Source organism: Falco punctatus (genome assembly GCF_963210335.1).
Source record: "Falco punctatus genome assembly, chromosome: 4".
In the NCBI taxonomy this organism is placed as follows: domain Eukaryota; kingdom Metazoa; phylum Chordata; class Aves; order Falconiformes; family Falconidae; genus Falco; species Falco punctatus.
The window spans coordinates 48,139,561-48,160,863 of NC_137583.1; the positions used below are offsets into that span (position 1 = coordinate 48,139,561).

The window sequence follows — 21,303 nt, forward strand, 5'->3', positions numbered from 1 at the left end:
TCCACACACTAGATCCTCTCTTAAACACGCAAAATTGCAGACACCCAACAAATAAACGGTTCTGCTGTGCTGTCGCTGGGATTTTTCCTGCACAAGCTCCTGAGATCGCCTCTACCGCTGACTCACATCGAAGAAACTTCCAAAAATAGTCCCCTTGCCTGCCCGGCTCTCCCTGTGCATGCTCGCATGGCAGCGCTGGGACAGGCCCTGTGGCCCCTGATCCAGGGCTGCCCAGCAGCGAGCTGAGTGCTGCCTCAGGGGCTGTGCCCGTGGGCTGCCCCGCATCCAGCTGAAAGGGTTAAAAGCCACAGAAAGTCATACCTGGGGCTCGACCACCGCTGCCTTGCCTCCAGCCCCCCGGCTGGCTCCAGCTCTCCGGGGTAATATACAGCAACAGCTGCCGAACCGTGCCGGAGCAAAATAGCACCCAATCACCAGGGGCCAGAGCACCCGCACTCCAGCCCCAGAAAAGGCAGTTTAGCCCCAGGCACCGAAAGCAGGGGCTGCCCTAGCAGGGCGGGTGCAAGGGGATGCAGCTATGGACACGGCTTGTCCCTCTGAGAGCCCCCCTGCCCCATGAGCACAAAGAGGGGAGAAGGGGTCGTTTGGTCCCCAAGCTGGGGTCTGTGACCTAGCTGGGGGATGGACACGAAGGCCAGGGATGCAGAGGGGCTGAGCAAGCATGGTTAAGAAGGTGATGCAGGGCTGAGGAGGAGCAATCCCGCAGGACCATCAGTGCTTAAACAACCCCAATGAAAACCACTTTTTGCCAGTGTTTAGAGTAGATCCTTTGCTCTCCGAGCCCTTTGATTTCCCCACGGTACCTGCTCCTGCAGCCAGGTCCCCAGGAGCGCTGCCACAGCCACATCTTGGGGAGGCGTGGAGGGATGTGGTCCTCACTGCAGCTTTCTGCTCACAGGAGGTAGCCAGGAGATGAAGCATCTCTCATTTGGGGAGCTGAAAATGAGCACTGGGCTCTGGACCTGCCTGTGCAAGGTTATCCAGAGCGCCCAGCTCAGCATGGGCAGGTACAGCCTGGAGCAGAAGCGCCTGTCCCAGGGGACGTGCTGCAGCTGTGGCTGGTACCAGCCCAGCACATCTTGGAGGCATCCTGCTTTGAGGACATCTCTCTTACAGAGAGCCACTTCTGAAAGGCTTCAAGTTTAACAAAAGAACCCTGAAACTGTGCCGCTTCGTGTCTGACGTTTTTTTTTAGCAGAGGTCTGAAAGGTCTCTGACTGCAACATCTAAAGGAAGAATAAACTGGGCACTGGCAGCCCGGAGGGGACTCAGCCTTTCATCCAGGGCTCCGGACACCCAGCAAGACTGGGTCGTGGGCCTGCTTTAGGGCTATCCAGCAAATGAACTCAGGAACAGTCGTCTGCTTTCCAGGGCAGGGATTTCCCCTCTTTGGCAGAGACAGGACTGAGCACGCCGCAAACCCTGCTGTGGTATAAATAAAGTGCTGCAGAAGCTGAATGCAGATGGAGGAAGGGATGGAGCTGTAAACACAGCCCCCCCAGCACGCCACAGCTGCAGGCACACAGGCCGAGGGTAGTTTTCTCAGTTTTAGTCCCGCTCCAGTAAGGTCAGAGCTGTTAACTGGCAAGGCACGTTTACTTTATAGGGACGTAATGAAAGCAGAGAATCATAAATAGGTCGAATAAAAATCTCTTCTTCTCCCAGTTAATCATGTTTCCCATGGTGCTTTCAGGTTCGCAAGCTTGCTCCTGCCTCCCGTGGGCGAGCTGGTCCTCCCAGGAAAGAACCAGAGGCTGAACAGGCAACGTCTGCACACACAGAGCTCAGGCAAAACTCCCATTTTGTCCCTCCTCACCCTTTCCAGGACCTTTCAACACCCAATTCCTGCTCTGTGGAGGGACCATGAGCATTTTTGCCTCTACATGTTTAGCTCTGAGCAGTTCTCCACCGAGCTGCAAAGCCTCCATCTCCACCAGACAATTTATCCCAGGCAGATGGAGGAAAGAGATTCCCAGAGGCAAATTCTTTCCTAATCATTTGAACCCCTCAAATCCTGGCTTCTCCCTTGCCCTGAGACTGATAAAAGCGTCTCTGGGATGGGGTTAGCTCAGGGGAGGGGGGTAAACACAATCTGGCTGTGAGACCAGGCAGAGAGAAAGCCACTGGAGGAAGAACTCAGGAGGCCAGTCAAGCAGCGTGATGGACATGGGCCCGGCTGCACACAGGCTGTGCTCCATGCCTGGGCTAAATATTGACTCCCTGGCTTTGGCTTGACAACACAAATCTGTCTTCTCTGACTTCCCAGGCTGTCAGCTTGCCTCAGATTCACATGGGTGCGTCTCCGTCCGCAGTGTGCCGGCTGCCCCCAAGGCTCTGCCATGGCTTCGTGGTTTGTGATCCAGATGGACTGAGTTGTGCTGCAGCATCCCCTTGCTTCTATGGCAATGCTCATTTATCCTCCCACCAGGACATAATCTTCTTTCTCCCCATCTTTAATAACTTGCAGTTAAAAGGCAATCATAAAGACATAAAATTAGTCACTGATTATTTTCGGCACTGGTTAGTTCTGGGGATGTATTTTCCTTTTCTCTGTGCAATTCCCCCTCTCCCCAGAGCCCCTACTGCTATGGCAGCCCTGGCCAGACTTCATCTGCTCCTGCCACAAGTACGAGGGGAGGCAGATGCTCGAGCTGGGGGTGCAGGTGGGTTTCCTGCTGCCCCAGCTCTGGGCCCAAACTCGCTGGCTCACTGGGCTGGCTGCAGTTCTTTCCTCCAGATTTCATCCCTGGATCCACCAGACCCACCCAACTGGGCTCCCAAGGCCTGGGAATCAAAACCCTTCCAGCCCCTGAAGTATTTATCCTCCAACCCTCATGCAGGCAGGGCTGGGCTCTTGACCTGATTTTAAAGACAGGAATTTGGATGTTGTCTGCAAAGCCCAAGTCTGCTGGGCAAAGCAGAGCTCTGAAGGCTGGTCCCTGCTCCAGCTGGACCATCACCTCCACACCGGCATCGTCCCTTTGCGCAGGTGCAGGTGGCAGTGGGTGCTGGCTGATCTGGGGCTACACAGGTGAGTGCCGTCCTGCTGCCGGCTGAGCCGCAATGCGCTGCCTAGCAGCTGTCAGCACCAAATACCTGCCGGAGATGAACACGGCACTCAGGCCAGGCATTGCACGGGCTTGTTGTAGGTGCCTCGTGTCTTGAAGCCCTCCACCCTTCCCTCAGATGTGGTTGGACGCTGCCACCGGGCTGAGATGTGATCGGAGTGGGGAGCAGAGCTGGCGGCTGGAAAAGAGGATCACAGAAACAGGATTTCTCAGGGAAATCAGGTGAAAGAGCATCCTGATTCCTTGCACGATCAGAAACCTAAAGGCACCGGTGTCCCCATAGCAACCTGGCCACGTCCCAGCACTGACAACAATATTCTGCTGACCCAAAGTTCCTCTTTCAGCTGGATCCAGCATACATCAGCTCTTCCCATCCTCAACAGTTGTGCAATGTCTGTGTGCTGAAACACAGCTGCTGCCTCCTTACCCCGAGGTAGCAACACATCAGCGTCAGCCAGGGAGATTATTTTTCTGCATGATTGCAAGAACCACAGACCTTTACGAGTGCTGGCGTTATTATGAAGCTCTCAGGAAGTTACAGGAAGGGAAGAGATGTATTCTTTCTGCCAGCTGTGCTTCTCCTGTCAAATCACGATCTATCACCACGGGAGATTTTAGATACGTTGAGCTGAGCCATCTCCTTGCGGAGGTGCAGCTAATTGAAAGCCCGGAGCATTCTGGAAGCTGGATGTTCCTGTGGCTTCACGCCACCACGCACTGCAGTGGGGGTGGGTAACACTGCCCGTGTTGGAGGGAGCCAGCAAGAGAGACGGAGCATCCTCTGCACGAGCCGATACCCACAGCTGATACCTGCACAGGCTCCGCTGCCCTGGTGCAATGCCCTGGCTGGCTGCTTGCAGGTCCCAGCCCCACTTGTTCAGCTCGTAGAAAGCATCTGATAGCAGAGAACTGCTGCGAGAGCTCAGGCCTGGGCCCTTCCTCACAGCCTCAGCGGTTTGGTTAGCCAGGAGAACATAGCCAAGGGTATCTTCTGCCCCCTCTCCTGGGGCGAGGGTTTGACAGGGTCTGGAACTGGAGAGGGAGAAGGGAGCACTGCAGGACAGGTACTGTCTCAGCCAGCCCTTGGTTTAACAAATCACAGCTTGCAGCATCTTTCAGGACCTTCTTCTTACCCTGAGCTTTTAGCCATGGGTGAGCCTGGTGGGATGGCAAGCCAGGAACACTGTCAGTCTTTGTTTAAAGGCAAGGGGACATCCTGCCTATGGACCAGGCTGGGAGAACACACCACCACGGGGTCTTCAGGAGCCTGATGCTACAGACCAAGCACCAGCTGAACACATCCGTCCGGGCAAGGACAGCAAAGGTGATCACATCTGTCAGGGAAACACTCTCCCATGTCACCTTTGGCTTTGCAGCCCTGAGCTAGAGCTGGCCAGCCATCCGTCCAGGTACAGCGCAGTGGCCATGCTGGACCCACCTGGCAGCAGCATCTCGATTGCATTCAAGGTCCGGGTTGTCTCATCATTGTTCAGAGCGATGGAGGAATTGTGCTGGGGACAGGCCTCAGCTTGGCAGAGCTAAGCAGGACAAGGAGTAGCCATGATCCTGCCCTCAGGTCCTGGGTCCAGTTACATGCAGGTTACCATGGTCCAGTTACAGACCTCAGTCCCATGACTGGCTGGAGCTTGGGCCACTCAGCACCGTGACAAGAGATCAGGCTGGTAGGGGCAGAAACCACCACATCGAATGCATTCATAACTGGTCAAGAGCTGTGTGGATTTGCTCTTAAATGAAATGAGCTCGTCAGGTCTCTGCAAAGGGCAGAAGAGGCAACAGAGGGGGTGCAGGAAGCCCCTTTGCCCCACACCTCCTCCTTCACCGTGACATCGGTGTCTGAGCAGGGATGAGCACAGCGCAGGGATGTGCCGCGGGCAGCGATCCCACCCGGAGGGAAGGCCCCTGGCCCCACTGCTCAGCGCAGCAGCCAGGATTGCGCACGGGTGAGTAACACCCGTAACCCACCATGCTGCTGGCAGCCAGCACAGAACACGGCAGTGCTGCTGGAGGGAGCGCCTTTCCCCAGGCTCACCCCATCCCCTTGCTAAAAGCTGTTGGAAGCATTGATCCCTCAGCGCTATATGATCTATAGGTATTCAGAGCAGCTCTACATTAAAGCCAATCTGATCACACTCTAATCCACGTGTGACCTAAATACTCCGACTTACAAATCTCAGAGGTTTTCGCTCCCTTTGCCTGGCAGAAGGAGCAGCATTCAGGTCAGCGGGAACAGAAGATGCTGGATCCCATTAAATGCTACTTTTAGTCTCGGCTGCTTTCAGTAATTGTTCCATGATCCGTTTTCTCACAGCCCAGCGCCGCTTAGGGCTAATCATTATTCTCTTTGAAGATTTACAGCTGTTCGTACCTCCGAGGAGAATACAAGCATGCAATTGTGTTTGAACACGACATTTCAAACGAACTGTCCTTGGAAGTGCCAATTGGGAATGGGGAAAGTGGCCGTGATGTTTGTCCCTTGAAGGGCCACTGCTGGGGACTGCGGCTCTATCAGTCTGAAATAGCCACGTCAGGGGAGAGTGAGGCACAAATTGATTAAGGGGAAAGCGAAGCTTTGGGTAAGGGGTGCTGGCACAGCCTGGGAATAATATCCCAGCTATCACAAATTTTCCCTTTTTGACTTTCCTGTGGGAGGGCAGCAGCCAGTTTGTTAGTGCCTCTATCCCATGAGGTCTGGCCCCGCCACGCTGGCACCATGGGGGCTGCAGATGCTGACCCGTTCCTCCCTTTCCAAATCACAGCCAGCGAAGGAGCCGCTTCCCTCTGCTCCAGGCAGGTGCCCTGCAAACAACACAAGGCATCGGGAGCGACAGGTCTCTGCTGCCAGAGCTGCCTTGTGCGAGGGGCTGTTCTCTGCTCCTCACAGCAGCCAGGCTCTCTGGGATGATGGCATCCCTCCGGAGAGCAAGTCCTGCCGGTTTTAGCACCTTTCCCAGGGCTCCAGGTTGCCCTGACACCATTAATAACACTGCAAAGCCCCAGTGGGACTGCGCAGCCATTTCAAAAGCAATCAGGCTGTTTCTAGAGAAACACCTTTTTGTCCCTCTGCCATGGCCGGGGGGATGCTCACAGCCCCGCTGGGCTGCGGGATGGCAGGGAGGGTGCTCAGCCCCAGCACCCTCGCACCAGCTCTGCGACGTGGCAGGGGAGGAGGTGCCCCACGAAGACTTCAGGTCTTTAGGGTTAGGAGGGTCATAAAAGTACAAAGCCCACCTCAAAGTACAGCAGAAAGTGCTGCAGCGACAGCAAAAATAGCAGGAATTTCTGAACCCATCCCAGACCCTCAGCTGGGGTTCCCCAGTTTCCCAGTGCCTCCCCCTCCCCGGTTCCCCATTTCTCTCTTTGTTATCAGACAAGAAATTCCCAAATTAAAATTCAGCAGACTTCAGAAACCAAAGGCAAAAGTTTTGTACACACCAGGCTTGTGTTTTCTCTCCTCCCTGTCTCACACCATGTATTTCTTGGTTTCCTTGTGACAGTAGAGGAAGGCTGGAGAGGTTTGGGTTCTGCTTTCTTAACAAAAATCCCGCTCTTGACAGGACCAGGGCTGTCTGCTCTGGTGCTGCTTGCCCCTTGATCCACTTGCTGGGATCATCATGGATGTGTTTTGTCATCTCTCTGAGGTTTGGAAACTTTGATGATGACTTTCCTTCTGCAGAATTTTAGCTGCTCTTCAAACTACTCAATTATAAGCGGCACAGAAGAAGCTGGGACCTGGGGAAAAGGTTTCTGAGTGAAGCTCCCTCCTGCTCCAGCTCTCCCTCTCCCTACTTGGATAAAGTAATGACAAATGACATATATTATGTAGTAGTAACAAGCAAGAACCCAACCATTTAGGCCTTAAAATAGCAGCAAACTCCCTTTCCCAAAACACATTGTTAATTATTCAGTTTTCTCTCCTTTACACCCACCATCCTTAACACCATCCTGCAGACCCGGTTTTGACCAGCACAGGCAATTCCACTGCAACAAGGCAAATACATAATTATTTGCATCTGCCCTGCTTGCAGTTCCTGTAGGAACTGTAGGGCTCTCTGCTCCCATCCTCCTGGGCTAAATTTGAAGACATCAAAGCTCATGATCTTTAATGTTTTCTAGTCCTTTCCCAAAATGACCCTGCTAGTCATGCGTTCCTAAACTATGTCCTGCTCAAACAGCACACAACCAGATTTGTATTTCAAATAAGGCTTGAGACTCCCCACAGCCATGACCAAACTACAAGAAACCCGTGGCTGGGGCTGGCTGAGGCAAAGGACAGGCAGATGGAGACAGACAGAGAACAGAGCATCCCCCCTTGCCCTCAAGCTGGCTTCTGCTGACCCCACGCCACCAGGCACCCGGAGCCCGTGAAGCTAGCACCCTGCTCTGCCACACTGGAGCCAGCGTGCTTTTGGCTGGAGCTGATGGTCAGCAGCCAATTAAATTTCCCCTCCACCCCGCAGCACAAACACAAAAGCCTTCCCGGAGCGTTGCTCGGCTTTCAGCACCCGTGGCCGGGAGCTTGCGCAGAGCCCATCTGTGCGGCACTAAGGGGAGAGATGTCGCTGGACTTCATGCTCGTGGGTCACTGTTAATACCCACAGCCTGCAAGGGCTTTGCTGAATTGCAAACACTTTGCTCGAGACATTGGGTTGCAGGCCAGGAGGAGCGCTGCCAGTGTAAATCCAAGGCAGCTTCTCTGAATCCTTGGGGTTATGCCGGATTTACAAGAAAATTACAGAGCTGTGGTTCTCTGGCATCAAAAAGGCCTGTCTTTAGGACTGATGTTTGTTCACAGTTCCCTGCCATCACTAGAAGAAAGCAAATGTCCTGGAAAAGCCAGGCTGCAATCACAACTTGCCATAATTAATATAAGCTTAGGTGGAATTTTTTAACGAAGGACAGAGCTGAAGACTCAAGAGTGAACCCTGACTGAAAGTGGGCTCCTGGAACGGAGCAAACTCCTGCCCACCTGGCCGGGGGAAGGTCTTTAAGGGGACTCAGACAAGTACCTCCAGCTGGGTGGATTCATTCAGTCTGGAGCTCTGCCCTGGTTTTTATGCTGTTTTCTCACCAACACCACATGGTGATGTCAGTACTGAGGCTTGTTCTGACTACTGACCCTTCTCTTTTCTCTCCTGAAGAAACCAAACCACCTCACTCTCACAGTCCAGTTTCAGCAGCCTGTGCCGTATTTTGGGGCAGGACATAGCCCTCCATGATCATACCTTGGATCACAGCAGCAGAGTCTGGCACAGACTGAATTAGTTCCCATGATCGTCTACGACACCAGTCTGGTATTTCTTGGCAAAAAGGCACAAAGTAATGAAATGCGCCCCAGGACTGGGCAGGTAGATGCAGAGACACGCACGGGAAATGGCAGCGTGCTGATGTTTGCCTGCGTGTGCAGCCAGCGAGCACCTGAGGCAGGAGCCTGCAGGGTCTGGTAGTAACAGTTATTTAAAGTGATGATGGAATTATTAAAAAATGGCAACACTAGCACATGAGTGGGCAGAAGAGCAGGAGATGAGCTGCTCCATAGCTTTTTCCCAGCAGCAAGGTGCTCAGCATCCCCCACCAGCCAGGCTCTGCTCCCCAGCTGTACCCTTCCACCTCTTGTCTAGGGACTCCTCAAAGGACCACCTGTAGGCTCCATCCTGGGAAGAAAACCCAGGCACAGCAGCTGGAAGGGCAGGAATTGCCTTGTCCTTTCCCAGCTCTGGGGCAGGCATTTGACTTTGAAGCGTGGCTGCCCTCGAGTGCTGTCTCAGGGCACGAGTGAAGCTCATTGCACGCTTGCAACACAGCCCCAAGACAAACGTTTAAACACGACTACCCATAGTTTCATCAGTTCCCAACCCTCCTCCTCGCCACACATGCGCCCAGCCTACTTCATGCTGGGAGGTATGAAAGCAAAGCCAGCTGAGTCCTTTTGCTATTTTTTTTCTTTCGTTCCAGTGAAATGCAAACAACACCCTGAAAGAATTTCCTCCTCAAGCCCCAAGTTAGGCCCCAAATTAGCCACTCAGAACCACAAGGGTTTTCTTTCCGTAGGAAATGCTGCAGGCATCTCAGGCACCAGCAGCACAGCACGTTTGCCAGGCTGAGGCCTCTGCATCTCAGGAAGGAGCCAGGTCTCACCAGCACAGCACGGTCTCCAAGCCGGCCTCAGGTCTCTGCAGTGATGCAGCTGATTTCGTATTCTAGCCATCCAGGGATTTTAACAGCAAAAGCAAGAAGAGCACAAGACACCTCTCCTTCAACTACCTCTGCCCCTTCAGGGATGCGAGCCCTCTCCATCCCCATCAGCCTCTTGCAGGGTTGGATGGATCCCCCACACCATGACAGCCAACAGTCTAACAACCCGCTGGCTATATCCCACTCTACCTAACGCAAGGAGGGTGCTATAGAAATGTTGGGGGGTTGGGGGGGGTGCAGGGAAGAGGCAGCTCCCCTGCTTTCATGCCCACAGAAGCTGTCCCCAGATGGGGGACCAACTACCCCCAATTTGCTTTATGGTCACCACTGGGCTCTTCTGTCCTACAGTGACAAGGACCAGAGACAGAACCTGTGGTGGCCTAGCAGGTGATGAGCAAGAGAATGAGGAAGAAGCCCAGAAAAACTAATTAGCCCGCGCCAAAATCCTATTTGGAGTGTTTTGCTCTTGTACTCAGAGGTGAATGATCTCATCAGAGAAGCATCAAAGGCAGCAAACCATTTCTGCAGGTGAATGAACAACAGAGCCAGGCTGAGAACTGCGGGACAAGCCGAGACAGGTCACAGCGCAAGGCAGAGCCGGGGTTTGGCTGCAGGGAGGTTTGAAGCTCTGGGCCGCCTCGTGGGAATTTCTTTTAACGTCAGGCTGGGGAGGAGCGTTGGTGAGTAATTGCTCCATGGCAGGTCCAAGAAGTGAATAATTTTCCAAGAATAAAGGTTAAAAGCCTAGAGACTCCAATGAAAAGGGCTCTATAAATAGGACTAAGTAGGCAGAGCAGTGGGAATAATGGGCAAAAAACCTCATGTGTAAAAGGGATGGAAATGATCTGATGCTCACGTCGGGATTGGACGTGTGGTGGTCTCTGCCAAGCAGATGTTTTACATAAGCTAACATTGCAAAGAGATTTGGCTTTTGTTTTGTTGTTGTTTGGGGTTTTTTTTCCTATTAAAAACAACTTTCAGACACTCCTCTAAGAGCACAGCCCGTGGCACCTTGTGCTCGATGAGAGCAGTGAGCTGTCTAAAACCATCCTACCCTAGCGGTATGTGACCTGACTTGTCTCCAAACTGGAGAGACATGGATTTGATGGATGGATCACTTGGCTGGTAAGGAATTGGCTGGATGGTTGCACTCAAAGAGTTGTGGTCAGTGGCTGGATGTCCAAGTGGAGACCAGTGATGAGTGGCGTTCCTCAGGGGCTAGTGCTGGGACCGGCACTGTTTAACATCTCTGTTGGCAACATGGACAGTGGGATCAAGTCCACCATCAGCAAGTTTGCCAACAACACCAAGCTGTGTGGTGCGGTTGACACGCCAGAGGGAAGGGATGCCATCCAGAGGGACCTTGACAGGCTTGAGAAGTGGGCCCATGCAAACCTCATGAAGTTCAACAAGGCCAAGTACAAGGTCCTGAACATGGTTGGGGCAATCCCAAGCACAAATACAGGCTGGGCTGAGGATGAATTGAGAGCAGCCCTGAGGAGAAGAACCTGGTTGATGAGAAGCTGGCAACATGTGGTTGCAGCCCAGAAAGCCAGCCGTATCCCGGGCTGCATCAAAAGCAGCATGGCCAGCAGGTCAAGGGAGGGGATTCTCTCCCTCTACTCAGCTCTCATGTGACTCTACCTGTAGTATTGCAACCAGCTCTGAGGACCCCGACATAAGAAGGACATGGACCTGTTGGAACGAGTCCAGAGGAGGTCACGAAGATGGTCAGAGGGCTGGAGCACCTCTCCCATGGAGACAGGCTGAGAGAGTTGGGGTTGTTCAGCCTGGAGAAGAGAAGGCTCCGGGGAGACCTTAGAGCAGTTTCCAGTACCTAAAGGGGCTGACAAGAAAGCTGGGGAGGGGCTTTTTGCAAGGGTACGTAGTGACAGGACAAGGGGGAATGGCTGTAAGCTGGAAGAAGATAGGTTTAGATTAGATATTAGGGAGATATTTGCCACTGTGAGGGGGGCGAGGCGCTGGCAGAGGCTGCCCAGAGCAGCTGTGGGTGCCCCATCCCTGGCAGTGTTCAAGGGCAGGTTGGACGGGGCTCGGAGCAACCCGTGCTGGTGGGAGGTGCCCCTGCCCATGGGTTGGAACAAGATGATCTTTAAGGTCCCTTCCAACCCAAACCGTTCTGTGATTCTATGACTTGTCTCTGGACCAGAGCATTATGCTGGTGTGTGGGACAAGGCACCAGGACAGCAGCTGAAATTTGGTGTTGCTCAAACCATCACATGGGATGACTTCTGCTGTGCCCAGAGGAACCGGAGGAGCTTTCCTACCGATTTCTGTCCTTTGCCCCCCATCCGCCCCTCACGTCCCTGGGTAGGGACAAGCAGGGTGCCCTAGCTGGGGTGCAGGCTCATGAGCCGACACGGGCCCCGTAGGGCAGAGCTCTGCCTGCCCGTGCACAGACGTGGGGACCTGCCTCTCCCTCTTCCACTCAAAAAGGAAAACCATCCAGCCCTGGGACATTTATCCTTCTTTCTCTTTATCTGTCGCTGCTCAGTGCTTTCTACAGTTATTAGAAAGAGGTGTGGGGTGCCAGACAGCAGGACCACGTACACTTTGGTTATTTAAAGAGCCATAACCCATCTGCAATAACAGGCTGCAAATGAGCTAAGGCTGCTCAGAGATCTTCGAGTCACTGTGGATTAACTGTGCAAATGTCAGCTCAGGGCCTATGACAGTAAAAAGGCATCCTAGGGAATTACTGCACGTGGTGCAGAGATGATGCTAGAAAAATCCATCCTGTGTTTTCAGGATTCCCCTGTGCACCCACATCTTGACTGCTTCTAGCAGCTCTGGTCACCCCTGAGATGACACAGATAAGCAAGAAAAAGGGCTGGGTGTGGGAGCAAACGGTGCACACAGCAGAGCTTCCACGTGAGGAAAGGCTAAAGAGAGGAAAATGTCAGCTTGGAAGAGCAACAAAACCCTGAGAGAGCTCCAGCGAGGGAGCAGTTACTCTCCAATTCACAAAGCACAAAAATTGGGCTCCCAGATGCAATTAGCAAGCGACAGGTTGAAAACCAGCAAAGGTCTCCTGCACAGACGTGTAAGGCAGTCATGGATCTCATTGCCAAGGGACAGCAGGAGCCAAGTGAAGACATATGTTGGAAAAGGGTTTAAACACCTGCCTGGAGGAAGGGTCCACGTTATTAGACTCGAGAGCCCAAGCTGAGCAAGGTGGCTGGCCAGCTGCAGCGCCACACGCCTGCTCAGCTGGGCTGTGCTCGCCGCCTTGCAATCGCAGGGTAGATGCAAATCCAGCGAAGTCAGATGATTTACAGGAGCTTTGCAATTGTGTCCAAGTTAGAAGCCAGGCCCAGATCTGCACATCAAAACAGATTTCCCATAAATTACTCTGTTAAGCCTTTTTATAAAAGCCTTAATCCAGCACAAGGATTCGTGAGGAACCTGTAATGTTTAATTAAAGGGAAGAAACTGATCCTGCTGTGAAAAACTTCCAGATCCCATGCCAAGCTCATCACTGACTTAATTTACGGGACATAAACAGGCCAGAAAATGGCATAAGCGGTAAAGTTGTGTAACTTCTGCCAAATTGGGATACAACGGCTGTGTGAAGGGAGGGTGATTTACAAACTAATTGAGAAGGCGGCGGAGGTGTAGCAAGAAAACAGTGAATAAACTCCTGGGCAGCGCAGGACGGGAGGATCTAACCTATACCCTGTTCCAGCTGCTCGTTTTGCTACTGCCCCGGTTTCTGTCTCCTGGCACGAAGGTTGCTGGTCTTACACAGCCATGAAATTCTCCATTGGCTTAAATTACACATGTCCTTCAGGCTTCTAACCCTAGATGTCAAACCGTCAAGGCTGCCATGTCAGTGACATGGGCATAACTTCTGGTCTAACTCCAGTGAAACTGATAGAATTACTTTGGATTTACACCAGTACCACCCGCCTGCACCCCACCCACTGCCAGGGAACGTTTCTCCAGTTTCCCTGGAGCTCCAGCTTTCTTGCCCTGTGCATGCCTCTCGGTGTTACCATGCCCACGGCGGGATGCAACATGTGCCCAAAAAGGGATTCTCAGTATTATTCATATGGAAAAAATGCTGTGGGATTGCTTCCCTTCACGTAACTAACTGGTCCCATGACCTCAGTTTCATGGTTCTGTATTTCTGAGTGAAATAATTTCCAATACCAAGACGGGAGAGGCTGCTGGGTTTGTGGGGAAGGCAGCGGGGAGGCTGCAGTGAGCAATTGCTTGCAGAAGAGCCTGACTTAGGAGCCACACCTAAGACGAGCTTGGCTCCAGCCCTGCCTCCCTGCATCATCTTTCCGGTGTCTTTTTAGCAACTGAGCAAGCCTGAGCATCGGGACCCTGAGCAATACCTAAGAGCCACAGAAACCTGCTGCTGGAGACGCCTTTGATGGGGTGTCCACCAGGCCCTAAATAGAGCAGCTCTCCACTTATGTGGAAGAGGGAGGTGAAGAATTCAAAACCAAGAAGGGAGAGGAGGTCAGCGCAGAGCTACTAGAGTTCAGCTGCAGTTTCACAAATGCTTTAAATATTGCTCCCTGCTGTCCTGTCCAGGCCTGGGCAGTGCAGAGAAAGCTGAAAGATCAAGGTCTTGGGGGGGGGGGGGGGAAAAGTGAACAAATAGAGGGGAACGACAGGAGCAGCTCCCTGACTGTACAAGGAGATGCCTCCAGCTCCCTCCCTTCTCTTGGTTGCTGTACGAATCAGGATTTTGCAACAAACCTGAATTCGAATACTAGAGAGTGAAAGGAACTGCAATGGCAATCAGGTGGCTCATGTCACATCCCTGAAGCATCCCACAGGCAGCCCCAGGCGGCTAAATACCTGGGATGAGAACCAGCCTGCCTCCTGCCCCATCCCCACCTTGGGAAGAAGGCTCTCACCACATTTCAGAGACACACCAGGTGCACAAGAGGGATTTCAAAGCAGAAGAAAACAAATTGAAAAGGCAAAAATATATGCAAAAAAGCCCAACCCAAGGCTCTTGGGTGCAAAAAGTGTTGCAGGTGCCAGGAATACCTATGCAAGGGGAATGTATGAAGATAAGCACCAGCTCACACTGCGGGTGAGAGATCAGCCTGTCAGGGCAGCACATTGCATCAGCAGGACAGGGCTGAAGTACACAGACTGGAGAAAATCATGCAGGAGGGTCTGGGGCAGAGCCACTGGCTGGTGGAGGCTGAGCACTGAGGCTGGACCTGCTGTGGGCTCTGACCGGGGACAATCCCACCACCTTGTAGTGTTGCAGCTTCCCTTTCTGTAAACAGAGGGAATAATATTTGCTGTTCTCCCCACATCACAGAAAGGTAAAGAAATTCACTAAGATGGGTTGTAGAAGATCCTAGGTGAGTTTACTAAAGTACTTTGCATTTTGTCGCAAAGTTTAACCCCAAATCCACCAGCCCCAACCGTACAACAGTATCTTCCAGAGCTTTGTTCAGTTCAGCTTCCAGCATCCAAACAACAGCTTTTTCTCCTTCTCATCTTAAGATACTATCCACTGCTTGCCACATCCCACAAGCAGAAATCATCCTCAACACCCAGCCTATAATTTCCATTTATTTAGCTTAATCCCTTTCACAATACATCATTCATGCCACTGCCTTCCTCCTCTGGGCGCTCATCACTTGTGATGGGCTACAGCTGTGATTGCTCAGCTGACCTGCAACATGTGCTCCCATCTTTGCTGGTTTTTGGGGATAAATCCAGGGCCAGTGTCTCACAGCTCTGGGGATAGGGCAGGGGAAATGCAGAGTGGTGAGGGAAGGCATGGTTTGCACAGGGAATTAAAAAAAGTCAGCCTTGATTGCTAATGAATACCTTGTGGCCATGTATCACTGGGATTTTCCTTTCCTTACACCCGAGAACATTGTCATCAGGACCACAAAGGAAACGTAATAAGAGCAAGAGCAGGAGATAGAGGAAAGCTGGGCAGCACAGGGAGTGGAGGAAGGGGGGAAATATGACAGAGGGAAGGAAAAGAATCAAGGTCATGGGTGAGCAAACAAGCCAGAAATTCAGGTAAACCAGGCAGAGTCTGAAAATGGAGCACCATGGCAAAGCAAATCCAGGGGGAAGAGGCAGGAGGAGGGCGCCTGGTCAGCCCTGAAGAATGAGAGCTGTGGAGGGATGGATGGATGGACCCACAGAGCTCCCGGGGCAGGTTTGCAAGATGGTGACTGGCAGCCCCAGCACATTGCCCCAGGCCCAAGTGTGTGCCCCCTGTCCCGCCCATTCGCCTACCCACTGCTCTGCCCAGGGAAGCTCACAGGAGAACTGGTGCCTGGTGGGTGCCCAGGACTGGCAGTGATGGACCATAGCCCCTGTGGGCCGTGGGACCAGCACCCTCCACCGCAGCCCTGCTGTGGCCACCTCTCCCATCTGTTTTTGCTTGTGCCAGATGGGAAGGGGAGGGAGGGATGGGGGATGGGGCCGCATTGCTGGGATGTTGGCGATTCATTTCTTTCTATTCTTTTTCCAGTGACATTTAAATGGCTGGCCCCAAAATGCTTTCTGATTGCTGTGTGTTTTTCCCAATGACACACAGGCGAGAGTCTTTCAGAATAAATCATTTAGAGGCAGGGGGAGAAAAAAAAGCAGCAGATCTGACCCCAAAGGCACATACACCTCCCTCCTTCTCACCTTCCCTTACAAGCAGGTTTTGGAGCTGCTCAAGCAAAGGGGAGAGCGAGCAGGAGTAATTTTCCATGTATGCAGGGAACAATTGAGCCCTGCATGGTTTTCATCGTTAAAATGCTTCCCTCCAGCAGTTTATGTTCATCCACACCAGACAAAGGCGATATGCATGCAGAGACCAGTTTAGTCTTGCTCCACCCGCCGGTGGTGAGGAGACGAGGAGGTGCGGGGTGACGACGGGGAAGAGGAGTGGGAAAAGAGATGCTAACACCACGAGGTGGGACCCGCTCCAGCTCCTCTCCCTGTGCGGGCAGGGGATGGCTGAACCCAGCTCTGAGTCACCCCTTACTCAGACCTGGCGCTGCCACAACCATGCCCAAGTACGTTGACTGGTTTGGGGACGGGAGAGGGGACACTGCAGCTTTGACAGAGAAAATAAACATGTGGGTTTAGGGGGAAGCACAGCTGAATGCTGCTGGCATGGCACCGTCGCTTCTGCATGCAGATGGCAGGTTGGGGAAGGAAGGTGGCCACATCTCTTTGCAGCAGTGCTTGCTTCAGCCTGATGCTGCCAGCCTGGCTTCTCCTGGGAACCAGCCCCTCCACTCACACAGGGTTTCCAACTGCCCTACAAGGATGGGAGACCACCTTCCCCATCCTCCGTTCAAACACCAGGCAGCAGCAGGATTGCTCCCGGCAAGAAGAGTGTGTGCTTGTGCTGAGGTCGGATGCTGTTACTGTGTTTGTACTGAGAGGCTTTAAGAGGGAAGCAAGGGGATGTGGGCATCCTCAGCCCTGTCTCCCCACAGCACAGCCCAAAGGGGGCTGAACACCGCTGGGGCTGGGGGCGTGAGACTGAGGAGTGGAGCCTGAGCTCCGAAGGGGCCCAGCAGGGAGATCCCCAAGGCGAGCAAAGTCTTGCCGTGATCCTTTTTCCTCTTTGTCCTTGATTCCCTACCCATCTCCGCTCCTTTCAGATGGAAGAACATACTTCAGTCCCTGGCAAGGAGTTCCCTGGCTCTGAGCATCACCTGCAGCCCCCTCACGAGGAAGAAGAATGGGGTCTGAGCCCTCAGATGTCACCTGCCCAAGTGTCAAACCTACACGTGGCTGTGAAAAGCATGACTGGTTTTCATAGCACAGATCTGCCCAAAATAAGAGCCCCAAGCTTCCGCAACTAAAACGGCTTTTAAATGTCCACCTCCAGGACCTGTAGGGTGGTGCAAGTGTGTAGCTGGCAGCTTCACTGCTCTTGCACATCAAGTCGCAGCGTTGTTTCTGAGCCCCTTTTGGCACCTCTTCCCTGAGCGCTGCCCACCAAACCCACCACCCTCTGACACCTGCTGCTCCCTGGGAGCACGCAGGGCTGAAGGGGCAACACCACCGGTCTTAAGGCAACCATGTCAAGAGAACGTCTAGCTCTGAGTGTGAAGAAAGATAAAAAGCCACCAGTTTTCACCATAAAAAAAAAAATAATCTTAGTTTGTTATCAAACAGCAGCACATAGGAGTTAAACAGACTCAGGCCCAAACTCCTTGTGGGAGATCTCCAAGTAACATTTTTGTGGTGCAGAGTAAGGTTTTGCCAGCCTCCTTCCACCTAGATACCACTGAGCCAGCGGTTCAGCCCAATGCCGGTTTGTAGCCCTTTGCCAGACCACTGAAAGCAGCTTTCAACAAAACATCAAAGCAAGGACCCAAATGAATCACAGGATCCAGTGCTGAGACTCCAACAGCCCTTTCATGAAGCACAACAGCCTAAGCTCTAACATCCTCGTCCAATTACTGCCCCCCCGGCAGCTTTTCACTCCCTGTTCTGCTTGGCTGTGTGTGCTTTTTTAGCTCTTTTTTTCCAGTATCCAGCAAATGCATTTATAAATAGTTGGGTTTTACCTAAGAGGCAATGGCACTTAGGTGGTCATGGAGAGATGCTTTACATATACCTTATGTGGGAAAGATTTTGGATGGCTGAAATGTTTCTTTGACAAGAAGCATAACAAGGAGAAAAGAAGCTTTTACAAAAGACAACTTCAGTTTGCTCAGCCTTACGAAGGCCAAAAAGAGTAGGATTGCTACACATAAAAGCATCCAAAAGAGAGCTGAGACGTCTACTGCAGCATAAAGACAATGTTGGCATGAAACCAACTGGGAAAAAAATGGATACAAATACATATATCTGGGATTAAAAAAGAGCTTCATAACTCTGAGCACTCAGCTCATGGAGTGACCTTGCAGGGGACACGCTGGAGGCTGTGAGGGTGGCGCACTGTACCTTTATGAATGCGATCCTAGGACCATGCATGGTCAGCAGGTCTGGATTTGACTCAGAAGGTCTCTCCCAGCCTTATGCCTCCATCAGGAAAGACATTCCCCCCCTCCCCCCCCGGTCTGAAACTGGGAAGCTAAACCTTGCAGCATGGGGAAGTCCCAGTGCTCAATGCCTCCATAAAGCTGTGTCAAGAAAAGTCAATCCAAGCAGACACATGAGCTGACTTCCCTTGGATTGCGGCTGCCTTGAGATTGGTAGCTTTTTAGAGGACTATAATGAGCACAGATCTTGGAGAGCTGTAACAATAGCTTATTTTCAAGGAAAATTAAGAACAGCTTATTTTTCCTAATTTTGCAGTTTCCTCCAAACAAATGTATCACAGCTGTTACACTTGGAGGTCATGGAAAAAAAGGTCTCATCAGAACCGCTGTGAGAACTATTTTGGCCAAAGGAAAAGAGTTTGAATGTGTCCTGTATGAATACAATGAGGAGACGCTGAAGAGAAACTGTCTGCTTGCCCATGGTAACAGAACAATGAATAGCAGTCATGAATTTAAGGGGGAAAAGCCCAAATACTTTGTAGTAGTGAAGACAGAAAAGCATTGGAAGAGATTGCCTAGGGAAACATTGGCACCTCTGTCACTGAAGGGTTTTATGAACAGGTTAGACACATCTGTCAGGAATGACTCCCAAAAAGCTGATCCTTTCCTGGGGCAGGAGCATGGGTTATATGGCCTTCTGCAATGGCAACAGGTATCACCTGTGATACACAGCTCAGCACCAAGATGAAGACAACATGGTTTTCTCTGATCAGTTATGTTCAAGGCTGGATACAGAATTGCTGCTAGTCGCCAGCACAAACCCAGCGGGCCCTCCACATCCCACAGCGACCTGGAGATGACAGTCCTAAAGCAGGTCTGAACCCCTCGCTCTCAGCCTCAGCCTGTGGTATTAGTCTGAACTGGAACGATAAAGGCTTAATCAAGCCTTATATATTATTAAATTTTATTTGCATTGCTTTGCATGCCAGACTCAGGGAAGATTTTTCATTAAAATTCAAAGCGTTTTAGAAGTCCCAGGGACACAGAGAGTAATGATGCAAATAAGCAGAATTTCAGTGCCATCGTGCTGGTGTTGCTTGACAAAGACAGAAGCTGCAGCGATGGTGGTGAGAACCATGCAGAGGCCCAGGGTAGTGGTCATGTCAATCAACATCACCATGAGAACAATTAAAAAAAAAAAAAGTTTTGTATACATTGGTATCTTGAAGTCACCTCTGTAACAGTTTATGGGGAAAAGTATCCAGTTACCATACCTACTTAAAATCTTAAAACCACAATACATAAACCTAACAAATACCAAATGGCAAGATATTAGGACACCATTGAAAGAAAAGCCCAGTATAATAGGAAAGAGAATTAAACATGACTATCATTGCCAAAGAATAATCTCCCATAAATGTTTTTAAAGGCAACAAAGAGGATTATCAATGAGAGTTGAGATAGGGTAAGGGTAGATAATTTAGGTTCAAGAGAACATTTTGCTTATTTCAAAGGTACGTTGAGGAGACTTAGTGACCTAAATCCCCCAGCCCATTTTCTGTAGGATTTGAGGTCGGAGGAGACAGCCTGTAGGGAGCAGAGGCACCAGACCTCTTCAGCTCCCACTCTCAGCTCTGCCTCTGTACAGCCTGAGGCTGGTCCTCTCTCCCTGCCTCAGTTTCCCAACCCACAGTGACACAAGCGCAGTAAGTCACAGCCTCCAAAGGGAGTGCGAGAGGCAGCACTGGAAGCTTAAACTTGTAAAACACAGATCCTATTTTCCCTGTCTAATGAATTCAGTGGTCACAGAGATGGGGTAGGATCTGCTGCTGCTGCGATGCACCGATCTCTGTAGGGATCAGTTTTAATGTGCATGCTCTAGCCCATTAAGCCTGTGACTTGATTTAGCAGAACTACAGAGCTGCCGTACTGTGCACATTGTTCTGACAGCTATTAAGGACTGACCGGCTGACTCTCATTGCTTCCTGTCACATCCTGTTCCTTGAAGGATAGCTGATTACATTTTCCTCCCTAATGAACTCAATGAATCTGAAGATGGGCTGAGACTGCCCAATTGGGTAGTACACAATCTTTGGCTTCCACTGCTGCCAGACAGCTGGCTGTCAGAGATCGAAGATATGTCTGTGTGTGAAGCCAAACAAACATGGAAGCATCACGGAGAATAAGGAACTGTGAGCTAAGAAATTAATGTGCTGTAGGACAAAAGTCTGGGGAAGCACCAGGAAGGCACAGCACCGTTACAATCTGCATTGTGATTTGAAAAGACATACCCACTAGACAATCCAAAAGCAAAACTCTCTCACCCAAGAAAGGACGAACATTTATATGGGGATCAGATGTTCAGAGGAACAGAAGTAACAGCTTCAGTAGCTAAAATACCCAAACCCCAAATTTCCAGACCAATTTTTAACTCCTTTCCAAACAGTTTATTGTCTGCAGTCACAGCTGCTCCCTTTCTTTGCATACACCTCTGAAGCAGCAGGTTTTCACATTGTCATCTGAAGTACTGGGTAAAAATCACTGTAAGCAGGAAATCAGACTAACTAGGTCATCGGTGCAATCCTGAACAGTAATTTCAAGGTTTCTTGCCTTCCTTATGCCACCTCTTTATCTTCTCACACCATAGGATATCTGTTGGCCTTATTAAGAATTACAAGCACATGGTCCGCTCTGCATGGAGGTGCGCTTTTGCACTCCCCAACAATTAGGCTACCCTGCCTCTGCAGTGGGAAGCTCCGTGGGTCAAGTTAGGGTATCTGCCTGAGATTGCTGGGTTTACGCACAGCAGGACATGCGGGAATAAACAGCTCCCCTAATGCCTGGTTACTTTGGAAACACTGGGACAGGCATCGCGATGCTCCCAGGAGCACAGCGGCAAAACATTGGAAGTCCTTTGTACCGGATCATGCCTTTCCAGCAGGGTAAGCAATGAACCCTTCAAATCTCAGCTTCTTCTAGAGTTAATAACAAACTGGAGACAGGGTAAGTTAATTTGTACCTAGAACAGCTTCATAAATAAAAAC

General features: G+C 51.4%; 1 protein-coding gene across 13 annotated transcripts in view; it reads right to left on the bottom strand.

The window, feature by feature from the left end:
• Nucleotides 1–21,303, bottom strand: part of JSRP1 (junctional sarcoplasmic reticulum protein 1) — a 34,272-nt gene that overhangs the window by 5,938 nt on the left and 7,031 nt on the right. For 2 of the 13 annotated variants that reach the window (XM_080382308.1, XM_080382309.1), the window contains exon 1: nt 322–8,737. The exons of 6 other annotated variants lie outside the window; for them this stretch is intronic. The gene's annotated coding sequence lies outside the window, so the exon portion shown is untranslated. Of the gene's footprint in view, nt 1–321; nt 8,738–21,303 lie in introns of those variants that run through there. 5 more of the 13 variants (XM_080382307.1, XM_080382302.1, XM_080382305.1 and 2 more) reach the window with 4 other exon arrangements.